General features: G+C 39.6%; 1 protein-coding gene across 13 annotated transcripts in view; it reads left to right on the top strand.

Annotated features, from left to right (window-relative positions):
• Positions 1 to 22,070, top strand: part of PLAGL1 (PLAG1 like zinc finger 1) — a 108,541-nt gene that overhangs the window by 20,259 nt on the left and 66,212 nt on the right. For 11 of the 13 annotated variants that reach the window (XM_034990878.1, XM_034990876.1, XM_034990882.1 and 8 more), the window contains exon 1: positions 16,836 to 17,164. The exons of 1 other annotated variant lie outside the window; for it this stretch is intronic. The gene's annotated coding sequence lies outside the window, so the exon portion shown is untranslated. Of the gene's footprint in view, positions 1 to 16,835; positions 17,165 to 22,070 lie in introns of those variants that run through there. One more of the 13 variants, XM_034990885.1, reaches the window with a different exon arrangement.

Here is a 22,070-nt window from a genome sequence, read left to right as displayed (position 1 = left end):
TAATTGATCTTAAGCATCATTGTGTGCTTATGGAAGTGATCTAGAAATTAGAAATGTGTATATATATCCTAACTTAAAATAACAGTAAAATTAATAAATCAAAGACTTGTGTATAATTGAATTATTGGAAAATCATGGATGTGTGCATTTCTGTAGAAATATACCACCAGTAGGGCGCCTGGGTGGCTCAGTTGGTTAAGCGACTGCTTTCGGCTCAGGTCATGATCCTGGAGTCCCTGGATCGAGTCCCACATCGGGCTCCCTGCTCGGTGGAGAGCCTGCTTCTCCCTCTGACCCTCCCCCCTTCATGTGCTCTCTCTCTCTCATTCTCTCTGTCTCAAATAAATAAATAAAATCTTTTTTTTTTTAAAAAAAGAAATATACCACCAGGAATTTGTTCAGCCATTTGTAAAGAAAATGTGCACAGCAACTGAGTGCCAGGTCTTTAACTTTCATAACTTGGCTGACTAGCTTAGCTAGTTGGCTGCCTTAAATTCCTTTTGGAGGTATAGTAGTATCAGTCTGCTAGGGTTACCCTCACAAAATACCACATACCAGGTGGCTTAAACAACAGAGATTTATTCTCTCACAGTTCTAGAGGCTAGAAGTCAAAGATCAAGGTGCCATCAGGGTTGGTGTCTGGTGAGACCTCTCTTTCTGGCTTGTAATTGGCCACTTTCTCACTGCATCCTCACTTGCTCTCTTTTCTGTGATCATGGAGACCGAGCTCCAGTGTCTCTTCTTCCTTTAAAGATACCAGTTCCATCGGATTAGGGCCCCACCCTAATGGCCCCATTTAACCTTAATGTCTCCCTAAAGGCTCTATTTCCAAATACAGTTACATTTGGAGATAAGTCTCAATATATGAATTTGGAAGGAGACATCATTCAGTCCAAACAGGTAGAATAAGTTATACGTAAATCACTATAAATATGCAATGATACTACTTAGGCTAAGATTGTGTGAACTGGTTAGCATTGTACCTTTTTTTTTTTTTTGGTCTGAATCATAGAAAACAGTTTCGTTATGCTATAGTTTAAAAAAAATCTAAGATTTACTTGTATCTTTTCTCCTACTAAATTTAAGCAACTTGAAGCCAGGAACATAATTTATTGCATAGCTTTCAAGTTCTTTTGACTTTAACATACCTACCTTAAGAAGTGCATTTTACATCATCGTCCAGAACAAGCACACACATCCTCAAAATAATTTCCCAAAAGCAAAATCCTTCTGTGGAAATTGCATTCTGATTTTTTTTTTTTTGGAGGGGAGGGGCAGAGGGAGAGGGAGAATCCAGAGCAGGCTCTGTGCTTAAATCAGATATGATTTCACAACCCTGAGATCATGAGATGAGCTAAAATCAAGAGTTGGATGCCCAACCGACTGAACCACCCAATGCCCCCGAATCCATATTTTTTAAATTCCTTCATTAGGGAAAAAATGCTAGGTGTGACCCACTATGTTGGTTTTATGACCCACTAATGGTTTGTGGCTCACTATTTAGAAAACACTGGTTTATTAGGTTTTGATTCACAGTACCTTGCAGAATTCCAGGCACACAGTAGGCTTTCTATAAATGTTTATCGAATATATGAATGAAGTGCTGGGGTAGACTGAAGAAATTCTTTAGAGGTAGGTTTTGTCCATTTGTTGTCCATTACTCAGTATTCCTTTTAGCTTCAATTCATAGCAGTGTTCCCAGACTGAATGCAGATCTCTTTAGGTGGAGCTCAGACCAGGATTTTTTTTTTCTTTTAAATATATTATTTTAGAGTAATTTCAGATTTACAAAAAAAGTTGCAAAGGCAATGGAGAGTTCCCAGATACCCAGCATCCAGTTTCCCCCATTATTCACATCTTAACATTTCTGTGGTATATTTGTCACAATTAATGAGCTAATAATTATTAAGTAAACTCCATACTTTACTCAGATTTTTTGTTTTGCCTTGATGTTCTTTTTCTGCTTCAGGATCCCATCCAGGAGAGCACATGAAGTTTAGTCCTCATGTCTCTTTAGGGACCTGTTGGCAGTGAAAATGTCTCATTTTCCTTTTTTTGATGATCTTGACAGTTTTCAGAAGTACTGATCAGGTATTTTGTGGAAAGTCCCTTAATCTGGGTTTGTTTGATGGTTTTTCTTATGATTAACAGGGGTTTGGGGGATGAAGACCATAGAGGTGAGGGAATAGGGTCTATGCTATGAATATGACTTGTCACTGTCGATGTTTACCTTGATCCCCTGGCTGAGGTGATGTTTGTCAGCTTACTCCGCTACAGGGTTGCCCTTTATTCCCTTTTCCATACCATATATTTTGGAAGGAAGTCACTGTGTGTGGCCCACTACCTAGGGAGGGAGGACTTATGCTCCACTTCCTTGAAGGCAGGGGATCTAGATTTACATACGTTATTTGGAATTCTCCTCCCATGGGATTTGTCAATACTGATCTAAATGAGTACTTATTTTGTACTGTGTCTTGTAATTCAGTACTACACAAATTGTTTTGTTGCTCAAATTATTCCAGTTTCAGTCATGGGAAACTCTTTTAGGTTGGTTCCTGTGTCTCTTTGACCTACCCCCATGACCATTTTGTTTTTGAGCACTTTTTTGCTTTCTGACATTACAGGATGCTGTAGTTTCATCCCCTGCCCCAGCCCTAGAACTGGCCATTTTCCCAAGGGGGCTGGTTCCTTTCATTGGAGAATTGTATTCGAGACGAAGATGCGAGTGTTGGGTGTTCTCATGGTGACAGGATGTTACTGCATCTTGGTCTTCTCAATAGACAGAAGTAGGAAATGTTAACCTGTGGATCACACCTACCTGTAACTGTTGCCATATCGGTCTGTATTTTTATTAAGGTAAACTTGAGTTCATCATGTTAATCTCTGACTCTAATCTAGCACTACATGGCTTATTCTAGCCTTCCCCTCTCTCCTTTGTAACCTCCCTCCCCAACAGTGAGAAAATCCTGGCTTCCATTATCACCGTCTGTTTACTAATTTTTCATTCCCAGTATGCATGTACAGTGGTTTCAGAACTTTTAACTTGTGCCCCCATGGGAAACAACTTTACCAACTGGAGTTCAGTGCTTATGTACAGTTTCTTTTGTCTTTAGTCATTTCTAAAGTTACTTAGGTCAACACCCTTTTCTTCTCCGACTCCCTTCCGTGAGTTTATATGTTAGTAATACAGTTAGATTCTTTTGTCACAGTCTGCATTCATGACCTCCTGGTTGATAAAAAAAAAAAAAAAAATTGCATCCAATAAGGTTGACTTTTCATGCTGTATAATTCTATGGGTTTTGTCAACTGCATAGTGTTATGTATCCACTACAGCATTACCATCCAGAATTGCTTCACTGTCCTTAAACAACAACTCCTCCCATGCTTCACCGAGAATAGTTGGTGTTCTTCCCTCCCAAAACTTCTGGTGAGTTTAATCTGCTTTTCATCTCTACAGTGTCCCCTTTTCCAAAATGTTAGGTGGATGGAAGCATATAGTATGTAGTCTTTTGAAACTAGATCCTCTTATTTAGCAATATGCATTTAAGATTCTTCCATGTTGTTGCATGAATTTAGAAGCTCATTCCTTTTGATTGCTGAAGACTATTTTATAGTACAGTTGTATCATAGTTTGTTTATCCATTCATTTGAAGGACATCTTCATTGCTCCCAGTTTTTGGCAATTATGAATAATGCTGCTATAAACACTTATGTGCAGATTCTTGTGTAGACATAAGTTTTCCGATCAGTTGAATATATACCAAGGAGAGCAATGGCTGGATGCTATAGTATGTTTATGTTTAGCTTGATAATAAACTGCCAATCTGTCTTCCAAAGTAGCTATGCCATTTTGTATCACCACAAACAATGATGGATTTTTGCCCTGCATGCTTGCCAGCATTTGGTACTGTCAAATTCTTGGATTTTAGCCATTCTTATAAATGTGTAGTGGTATCTTGTCTTAATTTGCATTTCCCTAGTGACAAATGATGTTGAGCATCTTTTCATATGCATATATGCCATCTGTATATCTCCTTTGGTGAGTGGTCTGTTTGCGTCTTTTGCCCGTTTTTTAATTGGTTTTATTGTTGTTGTTAAGTATTCTTTGTATATCCAAATATAAGTCTTTATTAGATTTGTGATTTGCAAATATTTTCTCCCAGTCTGTGGCTTGCCCTTGGCATGTGGGTTTTGAAAGTTCTTTGGGTGACTCTGAATTTCTGGCTCAAAGACCCAGATCTGATTGAGATAGGAGCATTGGATCATCTCTTCTGCAGCTACCTTCTCCCCTCTCTTTCCATTTCTTACCAGTCAGCCTCTCTGGGTCTTGATTGCCTCATCTGTAAAATGAAGAATATTAAGTTACCTTCCAGAGAGCAGGTATCTTTCAATTTTCAGTTCTATGATTCCATGACCACCTGACCTTTTGAAACCCTCCTGGAATGCTACCAATATACAGTTAGATCCCCTTACCTTTCTAATTGCTTTAGCAAAGGAAAAGAACTGCACGATCCAGACATTGAGAGTCTTTCATTTCTTTGTGGAATTTTATTACTCCCACTGTCTAAAAGCTCAACTGTTATGATGGCATGCCAGAGTGAAATAAATCTGTCAGTGACTTTAAAATGACAATAGGACAAAAATATACTGGATCATGTCTCAGAGGTACTGCTCACAAAAATGACCTCCATGTTTACTGTGTATTACAAATTTTATACATTTGTAGGCAGGTGGGAGAACAATGGCAGTTTAGAATTTCTCTATGTCCTTCCTCTATGTAATTATTCCATTATGAAAGAGCAAACCCCATTTTCTATGAAAGTTTACTTTTCCTGCAAAAAAATGTCCCCTGAAGGACAGAACAGGAAAGTAACTACAAGAAAGACTCACAAAGAGTAGGGGTACAGTATCTTGAAGATATCTCCAGATGGAATAAACTTAGAAAAGATATTAATAAACCCTTGTAACACAAAAAGTACAGTAATAATTGCTAAAATTTCCTAACAAAATAGAACTTGTAGGGGCTCTTAACCCCATCCCATGGTGTTGTTAAATATGGAATATGAAGTCCTTTTTCCTCCAGTTTTAGTATCCTGCATTATGGACGCACTCAGATCTCATAGAATGCCCTGTTACCCGTTTAGTTTCTGTTTTGGTCATGTGCCATTATGCCCGTGTTGTCCTGTCTTAATGATTTTGTGGGAGTAACACACCACAGGCTCTGGAATCAGAGTTTTAAACCTTATTACTTATTAGCCGAGATATTTTTGGGCAAGTTCTTTACCCTCCCTAAATTTTCTTTCCTCAAGTGTACTATATAGATCGTAACAGTACCTGCTTGGATTGCTGTGTCAAAGAAACTAATGAAACATGAAGGTGCTCAGTGTAGAACCTGGCATATATTTGTGGCTGCTACTATTACTGGTTTGGATGAGGTCACCTGGGTGTTAATGTTTCAAGTGACAAGACTAGAGGGCCAAGGACCTTTCCGGAGCCCATGAAAGGGAATGTTGTTGAAATTCCCTGGCAAAATATTTCCTGGTAGAGACTCCTACCCTTCCCGGGAGGCTTAGAAAGAATGGTCAGAGTAGTAAGAGAGAAGCCCCAAGAGAAGGCAGCCATTGACACCGGGAGAGAGGGTCCTTCCAAGCAGGAAGGAGTGGGGAGTAATACCAGATGCTGCAGAGAGATTCCAAATGGCGACTCTCTATTGGCTTTCCGATTTCAGAAGGGCATTGGAAGAGTAGCGAGGGCGACAGAGGAGATGTTGACAGCACAAGTTTTTTTGAAGCGTCGAGGGGAGAAGAATTCACATGGGGGGAATTAGCTCTGGACAAAACAAGGGGCAGGATGGATGATAAAGGTGAGCTCATAGGTGGTGAAAAAGAGAGGAAGTAGGAGTTTGTTCTTGATAATCTCAGCTTTCCAGGAAGCAGGAAGATGGTGAGGGTGTTTGAGATGTTTTGAGGAGAGGGATAAAGGTTTCAAAAAGCTATCCAGCAAATGGGTGGCAAGCTGAATAAGCAATATTTGGCACAGCTCAGTCGACAATCATATCTTCATTGGTGGGAGTTTTCCAGCAGTTCTCAACAGCCTGACTATGGGAGCATCCATAGATGGTTGGACATGAGCTGGAGTTTTTTAATAAAATTTTTTGTGGTTTTGAAGCTTTTCAAAATACAAAGTTGAAAGAATGAAGTCCCCTATACCCTTAATGTAGATTCACCAATTATTAATATTTACACATTTGCTTTATCATTTTTATGTATGCAATGCTTACATTGTTATTGGAATGTAAGTTAGACTTTGTTTATTGTTAAATATTCCAGCATTTATCTCCTAGAAACCATGACATTCTTCTACATAACAACAGTACAATTATTACTCAAGAAATTTAACATCAGGACAATACTATTGAATGTATAGTCCATATTCAGGTTTCTCCAATTGTCTCAATATTTTTTTTGAAGATTTTTAAGTAATCTCTACACCCAGTGTGGGTCTCAAACTCACAACCCTGAGATCAAGAGTCACATGCTCTACTGACTAAGCCAACCATTTACCTCTCAATATATTTATAGCTTAAAAAACACACAAACAAAAAACACTCCAGGATTCATTAGACATTACATTCAGTGGAATTTTTAATCGCCTTTCATTTGGAAGAATTTTTTTTAGCTTTGTCCTTTGTAACATTGATGTTTTTCAAACATACCAGCTAGTCATTTTTTGAATGTCCCTTAATTTTGGTTTGTTTCCTTATTGTAAACTTGGGTCCTGTGTTTCCAGCAGGAATGCTCCATATGTGATGATGTGTCCTCAGTGCATTGCATCACGAAGCATAGGTCAGTTTATCCCATTACTGGTGATACAAACTCTCTTCACTTGGTTAAGGTGGTATTTGCTAGGCTTCTTTGCTGTCAAGTTATGGTTTTCCCCCTTTTTAATTAATAAGAAATTTGTGGGGGGATTGATGCTTGGGAACTACATGGACTGTGACTATCCTATTCCTCTCCAAATTTCACCCAGTAGTTTTAGCATCTATTGAAGAAGACCGCGGAGAGAGAATGAGTTTTACAGTCTAGGGAAGAAACTGAACCCAGAGAAGGCACACACACGTGTGTGTTGTGTGTGTGTGTGTCGCTCCAAAGTAAATATGCCGGGAGCACAGGGTGAGAGACCCGAAAGGATCAGAAGTCATGGTCAGAGGTGCGGATGCTGGAGTTTAAAGTTTTTTAAGGTGGAGCTCTTCCAGGTTGTTGAAGGGCTAGAAGGTTGCCATGGATTCAGATGATAGCTTGAGTGGAGAGAAGGTTTTTTTCATTAGGAGGAAGCAAGGGAATTCTAAGACCAAAGTATTGCATAAATCCCTCACGTAGATGTTGAATTGGCCCAGGAAGATGGGGCAACTGGAGGAGAAATTATACGAGCCAAGGGCCAAAGCTCTCCATTGTTCAAGATCTAGAGTGAGTTAGTCCATGGATGATGGTGACAGAGGTGGGAAGAGAGTGGAGGAGCCAGACGTCCTGGGCCCTAAAGAAGATGTTTTATGTGAGTAAAAGCAATGACATAGCAGTGGGGATGGGGGTAAGCATCATGCGGTCTTTTTAACGTCTCCAGTGTGGAGTGCCCATTGGCAACTGTACCTCCTCAACCAAAAGGCCCTTGGTGTGGTGTATCTTTGAGGAGGGCCAGGCCTTTGAGTAAAGGTGGAGAGCTGGAGAGACCTTTGAAGAGGAGGAGGGAGAAGCATGGTTTTGCTACTGGGGAGAGGACCAGAGGGCATAAGGGAAAGGGCAGTAGGACGGACAGCCGTAGGAATAGAGAGTGAGAGGAGACCGGGAAGCTCAGGGTAATCTGAGAGGAGATTACCTTGCAGGATAATTGAGGATTGAAGGGCAAAGGATGAAAGAAAACAAGAGATTGGGGGTTTGAGCTGAGGTCAGGATTGTGCCTGGACCTCTAGGGCATATGTCAGCCCTTTTTCTGTAAAGGACTGGCAAGCAAATATTTTCAGCTTTGTGGGCCATACAGATGGTTGCTGTTGGAGCATGAAAGCAGCCATTGATGATATGTAGATGAATGAGGGGGACATGTTCCAATAAAACTTTATGGTCACTGAAATTTAATTTCATGTAAGAGTCACATGTCACCAAATACTCTCGTTCTGATTTTTTTTCTCCCAAACATCTAAAAAATGTAAAACCTTTAGCCCACAGGCTCTACAAAAGGAGACCTAAAGACTACGTTTGGCCTGCAGGCTGTGCAAAAGGAGACATAAAGACTACATGAGGCCCGTAGGCTGTAGTTTGCTGACCCCTTCTCTAGGATAAAGGTATAGGAATTTGTGTTAAAGCAGAGACTTAAAAGTCACTAGGGACATTTTGGGAGGGGAAGTAAAATGTATCTCCTGATAATCACGAGTAACTGTTGGTAAAGTCCGTGGACCAAGAGTGCAGGCTATCAGACTGCTAACTTCAAAAAGGAAAGGGAAAATTTAAGATGAACAGTAAAGAATATGATGAAGCAGTTATGTACTTACTGCAAAGTTCATTGTTGTTTTAATTCTTTAAATGATTTTTAAAAATGTGAATTAAAAGCATATGGCAGATTTAAAGCCAAATAATGTAGTTCAGTCTTCAGATAATTAGTATTTCTTCTATTTTAATCCTCTTACCTTATGGATCTCTACATCTTTCTCAGTTCAGTTTATCCAGATAGCAACTCTGGTTTCCTCTGGGGTGGGGGAAGTGGGGTTGCCAGACTACCCATGGTACAAGAAGGGACCTGGTCACCTAATTGCTCTGTATGCAAAATAAAGGCTTTCAACCAACACTTCATGGACAGCCCCACACTCCACTTCTTGCTCTCTGGTACCCCTGAGCGTCCAGCCCTTCAGGGGGTACTTCTCCACTCTTAAGTCAGTTACCACTCCAGGATTTGTTTTTGTCTTTTAAAATCTATTGAACTCTTTCAACTGTGGCTCCTGTCTCTCTCTGCTGTCCTTGTTTTGGCAGAGCTCTGGGAGGGAGAAGATAACAGATATAGTCAGCCTGCCATATCCTTTAACTTTAAAATGAATGGCTGGTACTCCTTCCTAAATTATGAAAAGCCTCTACCACCTTCCCTCTTTCTTGTACCTTCTTGCCTATTGCTGTTGAATTTTGTGATAAAATTTTAATTATAGTCAGAAAAAAATAGATATCAATATTTGGCCTTTGTATACTACTTTTATTTTTTTCACTCCAAAGGTCAGCATTTGGTCATTGTCAACTTGGTTCTTTTCATGCCACATGCAACAGATACGAAAACCAATGCCATTGATTATATTTTAAATTACTTCTGACTGGTTCTGGTTGCTTATTAATAAAAGGTGAATGGATCCTCCCCATCTTTAATTGTGCTATTTTCATTTCAAGCTAGACACGAGACACTGAATTTTCCTACTTAAAAATTGGAAAGTCTTCTCCATACTTCATATAATTTGAATTACAACCACACATTTTATTATAAAAATAGGAAACACATAGCTGCTTAAATCAATGGACCATCCTCACTTCTTTGGAAGCCACAAGCAGCCATGTCTTCTTGTCTCTTGTTCTCTTGATCCTTGATACATGGCAAAGCAACATGATTATTCTGTTGCACTTTCCAAAATGTGTGTAACAGGAAAACTTGACCATATAACGTAAAAAATGTGAGTAGAGGAACTACAGTACTGAAACACTGCATTGTGAGTTTACTATGTTCACCAAGTGTCAGTCAGTTGAAGATAGAAGTAGACATCAGTCTGTTTTACTTTGGGAAAAATAATGTTCTCATGGGAGGCCTGTTTGAGGAAGTGATACCTGGATAGAGAAGTCATTGCAAATTGACTCTATTGCACTCTGTGAGCCAAGGATTACAGTCTCTAAAAAAGGAGGGACTTTGGGGCGCCTGAGTGGCTTGGTTGGTTGAGTATCCAACTCTTGATTTCAGCTCAGGCTATGATCTCAGGGTTGTGGGATCGAGCCCCCGATGGGGCTCTGCTCTGAACGTGGAGTCTGCTTAATGGTTCTCTCTCTCCTGCTCTTTTTGCCCCTCCCCAACCCCTACCTGTGCACCTATTCTCTTTCTCTCAAAAAAAAAGAAAAAAAAAGGGCCTTGGAGATTGAGGGAAGGCCAGCATAAGGCCAGTGAGAGATGTAGTTTGGCCAGAAGCCATGGGCCTCAAAAGAACTGTTTATTTAGGTTTTAAGGTGTTACTTTTACTTTGGTTAGAGAAAATGAAATCTAAACACTTATTGAATATTTGTTGAGTTGAATTCACTGGAAGATTTTTTTTCAAATTGTATGGTTTAAGTCTGTTAAGCAAAATGTAAACTGTATACTGTGATTGCTTCCTTTGGCTGCTTGTATTGTGAAAGAACACTGGATTAGGGGTCTGAGGGAAGACGTGGATTGGAGTATCGTCTCTGCCACTTAAACCCTCACAGGTGAGAAAATGATGACGTACCAGGGAGTGCTCACAAAAGAGTTAGCAAAAAAGCAGAAGTTAAATACAAATTCAAACTATAGTGGATGAAGATAAAAACAGTCTCATAATTTCTTTCTCCCCGTTCCATGCAAGTAAGAATAGAAAAATTTTAATGAATTTCATTGAGATTTAATTTACATATAACAAAATGTACTTGTTAGAAGTGTAGTATTCGGTGAAGTATGACAAATATATCCATGCAATCATCTCACTGATCAAGATACAGAACATTTCTATTACCCTACAGAGTTCCCTCATGCCCCATCTCCATCCACCCCAGGAAATCACTGATCTGCTTTTTGTTACTCTATATTAGTTTCGCCCCCCCCCCTAAAATTTCCTATAAATGGATTCATATAGCAGGTCTTCTTTTATGATGGCTTCTTTTACTCAGTATCATGTTTTTTAGATTCACCTATGAGATGATTAGCAGTTTGCTTATTTTCTTACAATTTGTTTCCAGATTGGGGCTAATATGAATCTTTGTGTATAAGTCTTTGTATAGATAAGTTATTATCTCTCTGTGATAAATACCTAAGAGTGGGATCCCTGGGTATATAGTAAGTATATGTTTACTGTTATAAGAAACTTTTATTTATTTATTTTTTTAAGATTTTATTCATTCATCTGACAGAGACAGAGAGAGACACAGCGAGAGAGAGGGAACACAAGCAGGGGGACTGGGAGAGGGAGAAGCAGGCTCCCCGCTGAGCGGGGAGCCCAATGCGGGGCTCGATCCCAGGACCCTGGGATCATGACCTGAGCTGAAGGCAGATGCTTAACGACTGAGCCACACAGGCGCCCCTATAAGAAACTTTTAAACAATTTTTCAGAGTGGCTGTACTCTTTTATATTCCCACCATCAATGTATGAGAGTTCTAGATTTCCCATATCGTTGAGAACACTTGGTATTGTCAGTCTTTTAAATTTTAGCCATTCCAGCAGGTAGGTAGTGGTATTTCATTGTGATTTTAATTTGTACTAGTCATTGGGGAAATGACATCAAGAATCATTCATGTAGTTATTGGTCATTCAAATACCTTCTTTGGTGATGTATCTTTTCAAGTCTTTGCCCATTTTTATGGCATTGTTTATTGTATTATTGAGTTGTATGCATTCTTTAAATATTCTGATACAAGTCCTAGGTCAGATATATGTATTAGGAATATTTTCATCACAGTATGTGGCTTGGCTTTTCAATTCCTTAGTGTTTTCTTTTGAAAAACAGATTTTATTTTTGGTAAAATCCAGTTAAGAATTTATTCTTTCGGGGCACCTGGGTGGCTCAGTTGGTTAAGCGACTGCCTTCGGCTCAGGTCATGATCCTGGAGTCCCTGGATCGAGTCTCGCATCGGGCTCCCTGCTCGGCAGGGAGTCTGCTTCTCCCTCTGACCCTCCCCCCTCTCATGTGCTCTCTCTCTCTCATTCTCTCTGTCTCAGATAAATAAATAAAATCTTTAAAAAAAAAATTAAAAAAAAAGAATTTATTCTTTCGTGGTTGTTGCTTTTTGTGTCCTACCCTAGTAGTCTTTGCTATTCCCAGGTTTTCTTCTAGAACAGTGCCGTCAAACAAAACTATTATGTGAGCCACATATATGTTTTAAGTAGCCACATTAAAGAAGTAGAAAAGAACACAGTTGAAGTTAATTTCAGTCATATGTTCTATTTAAACCAATATGTCCAAAATATTACTTCAACAGCTAATCAATATAAAAATACTGAGATATTTCACATTCTTTTTTTATCCTAAGTCTTCAAAAGCTAGACTATAGTTTGTTTATACCACACTTCAGTTTGGACTAGTCACATTTTAAGTGCTCAGTAGTATGGCTGGTGGCTACTTTATTGGACAGGGCAGTTCTAAAAGTTTTATAGTTCTTGTTTTTTATTTAGATCTGTGCTCTAATTTGACTTTTGTATATGATGTGAAGTGTAAGTGTAAGGTTTTTTTTTCTCCATACAGATAACAGTTCTCACATCATTTATCTTTTTCCACTGAAATTATGTTGTACCTCTGTCCAAAATCAATAGATTATATGTGTGGGTCTTTTTCTGGACTCCATATACTGTTCATGCCAATACCATTCTGATTTGATTATTGTAGCTTTATAGACCTTAAAATCAGGTGATGTAATTCTTCCAACTTTGTTCCTCTTTTCCCTTTTTGCTATTTTAGATTCTTTGCATTTCCATATGAAGTTTAGATTCAGTTTGTCAATTTCCACAGCAAAGCTGACTGGGATTTTGCCCATTTTAGACAGTTGAAAGGTGCCCCCCCAAAAGACAGGCCCATGTCCTAATCCCCCAGACTGAGAATGTTACTTCATTTGGAAAAAAAAAAGGGGGGGGGGGTTGTGAAGATGTAATTAAATTAAGAATCTTGTGATGAGATTATGTCAAGTAATTCAGGTGCATCCTAAATCCAATGGCAAGTATTCAGTACGATAGACACACAGAAGTGGAAACATACCACACTTAGAGAGGAGGGCAATGTGACAGCAGAGGCAGAGGTTGGAGTGATGTGGCCAGAAGCCAAGGAAGCCAAGGAAACCAGAGAATGCCAACAGTCTCCAAACCCTGGAAGAGGCAAGGAAGGATTCTCCTCTAGAGCCACTAGAGGGAGTGAAGCCCCGCTGACACCTTGATTTTGGACTTCTGGCCTGCAGGACTGTGAGAGAATACATTTCTTGTTTTAGCCACAAACTTGTGGTAATTTATTGCAGCAGCTATAGGAAACAAATATGTCCATTATCAGGCTGAAGAAGTTTCTTTTCTTTCCTGTTTTTTTTTTTTTTCTTGCAAGAATGGGTGTTGGATTTTGTCAAATGCCTTTTCTGCATCCGTTGAAAATATTTTCTTTCTTGCTATTTTGTTAATGTTGTCATAATCTATATAAACACTCTGCTCACATGGTATTGATTTTAGCCCCATCATAACTGTTACCCCTGGTAGCATCTGTTCCTGAATGTGCTGGGTCCTGACATGTTGTATCAAATTGTAAATATGTCAGCATGAATCTTCTTGCTTTATATTTGCTAAAGACATTCTAAGAAGTCATTGAAGAGTCTGTAGAATAAACCTGTATCTCAAAATGCTTAGAAGAATAAAACAGAGATCATGGGTGGTTCTGTATAACTGGGACCACACTCATAACCCTTGGGTCCAGTTTGGCCTTGAGAAATACTTTTCTTTCTTTCTTTTTTGTTTTTTTTTTCTTAAAATTTTATTTATTTATTTGATGGAGAGAGAACACAAGCAGGGGGAGTGGCAGGCAGAGGCAGAGGGAGAAGCAGGCTCCCTTGCTGAGCAGGGAGCCCGACGCAGGGCTCGATCCTGGGACTCTAGGATCATGACCTGAGCCGAAGGCAGATGCTTAACCGACTGAGCCACTCAGGCGCCCCGAGAGATACTTCATTTGGCCTTTGTACTGTTTCCAAATTGGGAAATTTTATATTAAAACATGAAATATCGTGCTTATCTTGAATTATTCAGATTTGGCAACAGTGCCCTGAATTCTAACATGGTAGTGATTGGCCTGAGCTGTACAGCATCTGCCCCTTACACAAAGAATGTTCTTTTCACTCTACTACAATCCTATTCCTCATTGTTTTAAACTTCATAGAGATTTGAGTTTGCTATCTCTGCCCTAGATCCTTTGTTGGGGCACATCATAATGCAAAGGCACGTGTCATTGAGGGAAGGCTTAGGGAAAAGGAGGGTATTACCGTTACCAAGTCAACGTATAGTTCTTCAAAGAATTTTGTGGGAATGACTTAAAGATAAATAAAGAACTTTCATATAATTCATTACCAATGAGAGAGACACTCTGATCAACTGACTTGTGGATAAATATGGCACAAAGAAACACTAAAAAAATCTAAAACCCCTAAACCACACAAATTAAAACAGCTCACCTGCTATAACCAAAAAAAGAAGTGCTGTAAAACCTTATAGTGTAAACTGTGAGAAGAGATGGCAAAGCAAAGATGCCAGAGATTCTGTTAATTTATTGTGTATCTACAACCTTCTACCCCCCTGCAAGACCTACTGAGGAAAAAGATGATCAGACCAAATTTTGAGAATTTTCACAAATGTCCTCCAATTGGGAAAGAAATCAGTGGCATCCCTGTAAAACATCAAGGAATCTTTATGTGCCACTGTTGGATTTTGCCAGAAGCAGGAAAGTTTGTCACCTTTTGGGGTACTGTGTTAAACCGGGCAAATGAACCGAAGTTCACAGGTACAGGATACTCCTTGGCTGGCTTGAAGGAGGGCTGCTGAGGATTTAAAGGAATTTCAGAAGTGATGTCTGACTTCCCCCAGCAAGCTGTACACTCTGTTGCAAGCTGAGTTCCACAATCCCCCATCACCCCTCCCCTCATCCTAAAACCCTCAGGTCACAGAAAAAGTAGATAGCAACAACACTCAGCTCTGAAACTGAAGCTCAGGATAGGGAAGACGGACACTTCTCAGCTGAAGAGGAAAGTGTACCAGGAATTCACTCGCAGGATATTAGTGCAAATATAAGGTCTGGTATTAACTTTTAAGGATAAACAAGATAAAAGATATGACATAGCTGTTATGCAAACATGCTATATAACATGGGAGTGGGAAGCAAGGAAAACAGCATGTAGAAGACAGACAAAAAAAAAAACAAGAAGTAAACAACCAGTGAACAGAAATTTGTATTCCTTGTATGTGTTTTATGCTACAGGAAAAAGAAAAAAAAATACGGATTACTCAAAACAGCTCAAGGACAATATAAGACGAGAATGTGATGAAAAAGGAAATTGCATAGCTAAGAAAATTGAGGTTCAAAACAACATGATTTTAAAATTCAGTAAACTAGAAAAATGAATGGAATATTTTGAGAGAATCCGAGTGAGTACAAATCTCAAGAAGGTGGCTATGGAAGGACAGAAATCAAGTATAAGGAGACTGGTGACTCTGAAGTAAAAAAACCCAATCGATGAAAGATAAACTTACTCGGATGTATAATATGAACGGGATTCTACACTAAGAAAAGGAGAACGGAATCCATAAACTGAAAGATCATACTATATGGCGGGGAGGGGGGGGAACTGACATCGAATAATTGACAGAGACATGGCCCAGATGAGGCTCTAAAGAGTTTTAATGATAAAAAAAAATTCATCAGGCATCCAAGTAGAAAAATCAAATCCCCTCCCAGGGAAGACACCCAGGATTCAGATCTCTCCACAAAATCTGATGTCAAAAATCAATGAAAGCAATTGCCTTTTTGTTCTGTTAGGTTTTGAAGAAAGGTGTGAATCCAAAATATCTACCCTGTTCAGTTTTTATTTATGTGTAGAGCTAAAAAGCAGATAAAACATGAAGGTGCTCACTGAGCCCTCCTTAAGAAAATTACTTGAAAAAGAGAACAGGCCATTAAATAAAAATAAAGAATTTAGGAATGAGTAAGTTATGATGAATACTGAATTCATTTAAATACAGAATCAAGACTGAACATCTGGGAGAATAAGGTGGGAGAGCACTTGTAAATGTTCTAAGTGCTAGTAAGCCAGAAGTAATGTAAGCAGTGGAAATTGGAAGATTGCAGTGAAGGTGGGTGGAATTGTAAGATGCTATTAACCTCGTATTTCGGAGCTATGAGACTCTCTGAAATATGTAGTGAATTCTTCATGCCTTTCATTTTACTTAACGTTTATAGGCCTCTTTTAGGAATATATATCACGTAGGGAAGAAAGCAACCGCTGGAGATTTGCTTCAGTTTCTTTTTCTTAAATTAAAATAACACTGAAAAATTTTAAATTACTTCAGCATACATAGCATGACTCCTTAAGTATAAAATTATTTCCGTCTCATCTTTCTGTGCCTTCGTATCTTCATCTGAAAGACGGGAGTAAGTATTTCTCCCAGGGTAAATTTACCTGCGAAGTGTAACTGTGCCTGGCTCACAATTAGCGATCACAGTTAGGCTGCCATTATTTCCACGCTGCACGAATAGGAGGTGAGCGAATTTGGCTTATTGCAGCGTTCTGCTAGCATCTGTCGTGTTTCTCATTTATGATTTGGCTCAGGGCGGTTCATCCTGGTGGTGACTTAAGTGAACAGTCTTCGATACCGTCCGGGGCTTCGGGCGGGTTCGGGTCTACCTGCGCCAGCTCTGCACCTGGACGACCTTGGCTTAGCCCACACGGATGACTCAATCGGCCAGGCGTCTGGGCGCCTGTCCTCTTCCTCCGCCCAGGCCGCCGACCCCCTGGCTCCCCAGCGGGGCCTCCTCCTGCCACGTGACGCCCCCGCCAGGGGCCCCAGCGCCCTCCTCGCGGACGCGCCGTTCCGGCTCCCGGGCTCCGCCTGTGCGCGGCCTCCTCGGCGCAGCCATCCTCGCGGCTGCCGAGGGCGGCAAAGCCCACGGCATCTGCCATTTGTCATTCAGCCCGTCGGTACCGCCCCGAGCCTCGATTTAGACACGTCTGGGGCGTATTCTGGCCTCACTCTCCTGGCGGACGGACGGCCGGCCGGACGGGGCGGCTCTCCTCCCAGCCCGGCGGACCGCGGGCCTTGGCGCGCGGGGTGCTTCCCCGGGTCGCCGTCATGGCCGCGGAGGCGGCGCGCCCGAGCTGCCTCGCCTGAGTTCCGGGGGGCTCTTGACCCCGCAGGGTAGGTGGTTGGGCGCTCGTGGCCCGGCTCGGTGGCGGGGGGGCCCGCTGCGGGCCTGGGGGCGGCGGGGCGGCGGCGTTGCCGCGCAGCGAGGACCGTCCTGGGCTCCGTGCCGCGCCGGGGAGGGTGTGCGGGCGCCGACGCGCCGCGTACGTGACGGGGTCCGGGGCTCCTCGGGACGAAGTGCGAAACTCCGACAGATTGTCACCGGCCAAGCCAAGTTGACTTGAACAAAACAGCCTTTCAGCGGGTCGGTTCTAATGCCACTTTTTGAGGCATTTGCGTGTATCTGGTATGCAGTAAATAGACTCGATTTTTGAAAACTGGCATTCTTAACCTTGCCAAAAGGCCAAAAAAAAAAAGTCTCTTAAAAGTAATAATGTGACTAAACGTGAAATGTTTGCATTTACATTCATTATGGAAAATATGATTTTTTTTATGCCTTAATATGATGGACTGTGTCAGATGTACCCTTAAAACTATTTTAAAATGTGGGCTCCTAAAAATTTCCTAGATTAGAATAACTGATAATGCAACTTTGGTTGTTTAGTCTCGGCATCAAACTTTAAGATCGGAGGTGGGGATTTTTACTTCTTAATAAATATACTGCTGTAATTTCGACTCCCCCCCCCCCCCAACAAATGTGTTACTTTTATGTTTTAGGAAACCAATAAAATTAAAAATAGAAGCACTCAGCTTAGGTCCTCCTTCTTCCAGGAATCCTTCCCTAACCCCTCCCTCCCCAGGCAGGATCGGAGAGGCCCCTCCTGTGAGCTTTCTGGGGCCTCACTGAGGTCCGGGTCCCTTATGTCCTCCCCACCCCCCTGTATTAACCCATCAGTCTCGCTCGGAGTCCACTGGATACATAGCACATGGTAAGTGATTAGTACTGTTTTATGACCGAAGGAAAAGATAAAACGATCTGATGTTTCACAGTTTTAGCTCTAAAATTATAGAGTGGTAAATTTATATGCACTCAGATAAGAACATTTATTTAAAAGTTAAGGATCTAGAAAAGTTGCCCGTGTCCGATGTCCATGTTCCACGTCCTAGCAGTTCTACTCCTAGGTATATTTATCCTCCAGAGCGATGTTTTTCAAAGTTTGAAGCCCATTTTAGTGAGTCGTGAAATCAGCTAAGTGGATAATCATCAGAATTTGTAAAACACGAATTAGCAGAGGATAGAAAATAACAGAATATGTCTCAGGTCATTGGTTATTTGCTTCATGAAACCTTTTTTTTTTCTCTCGGTTTTATACACAGATGTGTGTCATGATGTAAAACGTCATTCCTTAGTATGAGTCATGGTCAAAAAAGTTTGAAAGCCACTGCCCTAGATAAATTTTCATACATATACACAAGCAGACGTGTACAAGAAGGTTTACTGCAGTGTTATTTGTAATACCCCAAAGCTGGAAGCAACCTTCATGTCTGTCTGAAGGGGAAAGGTAAATTATATTCATAAAATGGAAACTACCCAGAACAGTGGTGAATGAAGTAGTTTTGTGTTTCAACGTAAATGTGTCTCAGTAATGTTGAGCCAAAAAAAAAAAAAAAAAAAACCCCAAAAAACCAAACAAAAAAACCCAAGTTGTTGAAGCTGATATCATTCAGTATTCTATGAGAAATTCAGAACCTGGTGAAATAAAGATGTCGTTTAGAGATGCATATATAGGCATTAAAAGTAGTAAAGAGAAATTGTGAATAAATTGATACCCTAAAAGTCAAGCTGTTGATCTTCTCCTAGGGGGTGAAGGGAGGGGGTTGCGATTGACATACTGAGGACTTTTGGGATGCTGGACATGCTTTATCTCCTGACCTGGGCAATGGTTACATGAGTGTTTGCTCTATAACTCTTTGTTAAATGATACATGTAATGTCTTTATATTAAGTTTCCCCCCAAACCTATTAAAATATGGGTGTTGTGAAATGAAGAAGCCTGAAGCCAGGACTCTAGTCTATTCATATTTGCCAGCTTTTCTTTAAAAAGAGAAAAGTTGTGATCAGGAAAGGTACCTAGGGAATTTACACAATATCCGTAATGTTTTATTTCATAAATTCTGGGGTGGATACATCTGTGTTCATTAAATCCTTTATATGTTTTTATATCTTAATTTTTTAAAATAGAAGAAAAGTCATTCACAGATAATATTGTGGACATTTGGTGTGTTTGCTTTCTGAAAAGCGACTGTTAACGCATTTTTTACGAAAGTGAAATTATAGTTTATATAGTAATATAAGCTAGAATAGAGTGCTTTTATGAAAAATGTAAATACTAAAAGTACATAAAAACATAACGGACCTTCATGGACCTTCACGAAGGATTTTTAAATGTTAACATGCTGTCTTATTTACTTCAACAGTTTCAATTCCTCGGTCGCTCTGGGCCACATTCCAAGTGCTCAGTAGCCACATATGACTAGTGGCTATTATATTATACTCCATTATTTTATATTCTACTGTGCTATATTGTATAACAACACACTTCCATCATTGCAGCAATTTCTGTTGGAAAACATTATTCAAGGTACAAATCCTTTGTTGGTTATGTAAACTGCAGACAATCTTTTCTTTGTGCTTTCGTGACTCAAGATATTCTTCCCTACTATGAGGGAAATGTGTTTTGAAAATTTTTCAAAGTTTTAAAGTTTCCGTTTTTTATACATGTAGTTCTTTCATTTGCCTGACTTTTGTATGTATAGATAGCTATTTTTTAATTTACGTTGGGAGATTAAGAAGACCTCGTTTTCTTTTTCCCATGTGGAGTGGCAGTTAGCCCCGTCCCAGTGATTTGCAGTGCCTACCTCTGTCCTATACATATTCCCAGATATGCTGGGGCTCATTTCTGGGCTCTTTACTCTGGTCTTAGATTTGTCTCCGCAAATACTACGGATTTTTATTTAGTGTTGCTTTCTATGCCATATATTTTTTTCAGTTCTAAGAATTAAAAATTTTTTCATTATGATTTTTATTCCTTCCCCATTAGATTTTAGAAGTATTTTCTAGTTCCAAATGTGGAAGGTTTTGTGAGTTATCCTTTTGTTATTGATTTCTAACTTGCACTGTAGTCAGCAAGTGAGGGCTCTATGCTACCGATTCTTTGAAATTTGAGAATTGCTTTGTGGCCTCATGGTTAGTTTTTCAACTGCGCCTTGAATGATTGAGAAGAATATGTACTCACGGACTTTTTGGGGCAAGGTAGGTATAAAAACATAAATACACACACACACACACACACATGCGTGCGCACACACGTCTTAAGCACAAGAATTGTGGTGTTCAAATCTTTTTAATCTTACTAATTTTTTGGTTTGTTTGAGCTATCAATTTTTGAGCTATCAATTACTGAAAGGTGTAACAAAAAGATCACAATAAAATAAGGAATTTTCTCATTTCTTCTTGTAATTCTGTCTCTTTGCTTTATAAAAGTTGAAAGTTCAGTATATACAAGGGTGGAATTGCTCATTTTCTCTGTAAAGTGAACTTTTTGTCATTCTACAGTGATGTTCTATCCCCGCTCAAATACCTAGTACCTTAAACTCAGTTTTGTTTTAGAATACTCTAGTCACACCTTTTAGCATTTGTTTAGAATATCCCTTTCGCATAGATGAAACCTGATTGTTTTTTTCTGTTCTACTCTGACAATCTTTGTCTTTTAATGGGGCTCTCAGTCCAATTACGTAAAATATAATTAATGATATATTTAAGATTAAAGTTAACATTCTGTTTTATGGTTGTTTTTATTCTGGTGTGTGTGTGTGTGTTTTCTCTTTGCCAGCTTTTGGATTTTTTCTTATTCCATTTTCTTTCGTCTTAACTAGTATGAAAATTGTTTTATTTCTTTTAGTAGTTTTCTTTAAAATTCTCATGTACAACTTAATCTAAAGTTTATTAATTCTACTTGCAAATAATTCAAGAAACCTAGGTTGCTTTGACACCAGTTAATTGAATGTTTTTTTATCTAGAGTTTTAATTACACCTTGATTGTTTTTTTCTCCTATAAATTCAACATCATTTTTTTCTTTTTATGGAACTTTTGTTTGTCATTTCTTCTTGCATCTTAGATCTTTTTTCCTTTGTCAAGTATATTTTAGAAGCTTGTTTATTAAGGAATGTTGATGGCAAACTTTATCTGAAAATGTCTTTATTTTACTCATTTGTATGATAGTTTTGTTTGGCACATAATTCCAGCCTGGCGTTTTCTTTCTCAGTCCTTTGGAGGTCTCATTTCATTGACTTCTGCTTCCCGTGTTACAGTTAGCTCAAATAACTCATTTGTTGTTAATCTGTCTTTTTTTTTCTCTGCCTGCTTTTAAGATCTTTTCTCTTGGGCGCCTGGGTGGCTCAGTTGGTTAAGCGACTGCCTTCGGCTCAGGTCATGATCCTGGAGTCCCGGGATCGAGTCCCATGTCGGGCTCCCTGCTCAGCGGGGGGGTCTGCTTCTCCCTCTGACCCTCTCCCCTCTCGTGCTCTCTGTCTCTCATTCTCTCTCTCAAATAAAAAAAAAAAAATCTTTAAGATCTTTTCTCTTGTGTTCTCAGTTTTATGACAGTGTGTCAAGGTGTGGACGTTTCATTTATCCTGGATTTATTGTTCCCTGTCTCCAAGGTTGGTGTTTCACCAATTCTCAAAAGTTTCATCTTTTTTCTTTCTGTGTAGCTTTCCCTCCATTTTTTTTTTTGTTGTTGTTGCTATTCTTTCCTTCAAAAACTCTGAAGAGACTTCTGTTAGACTTGCTCAGTCTACCCATTTCTCTTACTCTAGCTTTTATATATGTTTTGTTCATGTTGAATTCTAGATAATTTCTTCAGGTCTGGATTCTGGTTTTTATCCAGTTTTGTTTTCTCCAAAATGAGCTATAACTTATGTACAATAAAAGCACAAAAATATATGGCTTAATGAAATT

The sequence above is a fragment of the Mirounga leonina genome, unplaced genomic scaffold (assembly GCF_011800145.1).
Source record: "Mirounga leonina isolate KUSES-001 unplaced genomic scaffold, KU_Mleo_1.0 Mir_53, whole genome shotgun sequence".
NCBI lineage: Eukaryota > Metazoa > Chordata > Mammalia > Carnivora > Phocidae > Mirounga > Mirounga leonina.
This window is presented reverse-complemented; position numbering and strand designations above follow the sequence as displayed.